The 2,277-nt window shown below is 37.7% G+C and overlaps 1 pseudogene; it reads right to left on the bottom strand.

Moving 5' to 3' along the window:
* Window positions 1-1,307: 1,307 nt before the first annotated feature.
* LOC102764318 overlaps window positions 1,308-2,277 on the bottom strand; it is a 7,869-nt pseudogene continuing 6,899 nt past the window's right edge.

Genomic DNA, 2,277 nt, shown 5'->3' on the forward strand with positions numbered 1-2,277 from the left:
TTATCATAGTTTCTGAATCTTGGTTGGAGTATATCTGCTTTATCTTGTTTTACTTTAGGAAGATTTTTACTAAGTTATCCTAAGTGCTATTAGATAATTTGTGGATTAAAGGAACAAGATGTCTTTAAGCTTTTTTTGAAGTTTAGGATGTTGATAATAACAACAATCATTTTAATTTTAAATTATATACTAATTTTAGGACCAAATCTTGACCCTTTTTAAATCACACCTAGGGAGCCTATTTTTCTCATAAATTCAGGCTGATTAACCTCCTCTGAGGTGGCACCACTATTCCTGCAGGCTGTCCGGCCAGTGCAGCTTTCCCTCTCTCCTGAGGTAGAAGCCATTTATTTCATCTCTCCTTTCCCCTCTTTAAAATGTTTATATTAAAGGTTTCTCTTATTTATTTATGTATCCTAACCCGAGGATATGCTTTTTATTCATTTTAGAGAGAGGAACGGAAAGAGAGAGCACCAGAGTGAGAGAAACATTGATGTGAGAGAGAAACATGGATTGTCTGCCTGACTGGAAATCAAACCCACTACCTTTCCATGTTTGGGATGAAGCTACAACTAACTGAGCCACACCAGCCAGGCTTCTCTAATTTATTTTTATGCCCAGCAAAGAGAAGATGCTCAATAAATATTAATTGAATGTGAATACAAATAACTTATTATATTTTTACCATAAATGTTATTTTTTAATTGTCAAATTATCTAGCAAGTAAACTTACATTCACATGACTCTGTACTATTTTTTAGTATATTATACCATTTGTTCCATAAATGAATTTTTTGATTGTTTCAGATTTTCCTGAAATCAAATCAAGTAATATTAGAGGAAAAGATTATATATCTGAGGAGAGGGAAATGAAACTTATTTTTACTCTTTAAGACAAAAGGTTTTAAGGTTCTTAAGGCCATATGTTTCTCTTACGATCTTACATTTTCATCCTCAATGCAAATTGAAGAGTAGATTGCTATGAAAGTCTTAGAGTTAAAGAAAAAGGATTTATATTGCACTCAAACTCTTGATATTTTTGGACCAGAAGGGATTTTAGAGAGATCCAATTTAATATTTTCATTTTCAGACTAGGGAGAGGGAAACGTGAGACATTGTTGCCATTAGCATTATGTGTGTGTGTGTGTATAGGATGGGGCAAAAGTAGGTGTACAGGTGTACATGTAAAAAATAATATAATAATTAATAAATAATAATACAAAATTAACTCTGTTTCTCCTACTCACAACTATAAATCCAGCATGTATTCAATGCATTGGATATTGAATGTGCATCTAAATGCTTTCTTTTTTGACTGTCCCAAATTCTTTATTAGGAAAGAATTTTACAAACATTACTTATAATAGCGGTAACAGTGGAGCTGGAGAATATTGCGCCTTCTCCAAGGTGCAAGGTGAGAACCACCAGTAGTGTTGCGGGACTTGTGGTCCTTCCAAAGGCCATGGCTCTTGGGGCCACAGTTGTCAGCCCTCCATCTCCCTGTGCTTGTGGACTGGTTTGGTGATCCACTAGGTATCAGGATTTCTTCTGATAGCCTTATGGAATGGATCAATGTGAATAACCTCGTAGAATCTTCACCAACCCAATAAGAATTCAGGACTCTCAGAGCCGTACAGTGGCATCCTGCTCTCTCCAAATTTTAGTGGTTAACACAGTGATGGACAGGCTTGTCGTCGCACCCTTAGGAACAGGGCATTTGTGGCCACCACGGCTCACATGAATCTGATATCCTAAGTAATAAAAGGCTAATTTGCAAATTGTCCCCTCTACTGAGAGTTCGATCCAGAGTTTGACCAGGGTGCGGGGCCAGCCCCCCCAACTAGCCCCATCCCCGATCAGGGGCAGGGTCGCCTGCCGACCACCCGTGGCCCCTCCCCCTGGCCAGCCGGATCCCACCCATGCATGAATTCATGCACTGGGCCTCTAGTATGACATAACCTTGCTATAGGGTCTTTACAGAAATAAGTAAGATGAAATGAGGTCATAAGAGTCCCTAACCCAATAGGACTGGTGTCCTTAATTTTGCTTTTCTCTTAAGCGTTAGTTTACCCTCCTTTTGAGGGATTATCTGGTATGAGCTAGGTACTCATTCTCTTTATTTTTTCAAAATTTATCTTTATTGTTAAAAATATTACAGATATCTTCCTTTTTCCCCCATTGACCCCCTCCACCCTGCCCCACCACCTTGATCTTCATTTTCTGTATGTTTTATGATATTTTTCCTTTTTTAATAATTGTTTTATACAATGAATAAGC

This window comes from Myotis davidii, unplaced genomic scaffold (assembly GCF_000327345.1).
Source record: "Myotis davidii unplaced genomic scaffold, ASM32734v1 scaffold128, whole genome shotgun sequence".
NCBI lineage: Eukaryota > Metazoa > Chordata > Mammalia > Chiroptera > Vespertilionidae > Myotis > Myotis davidii.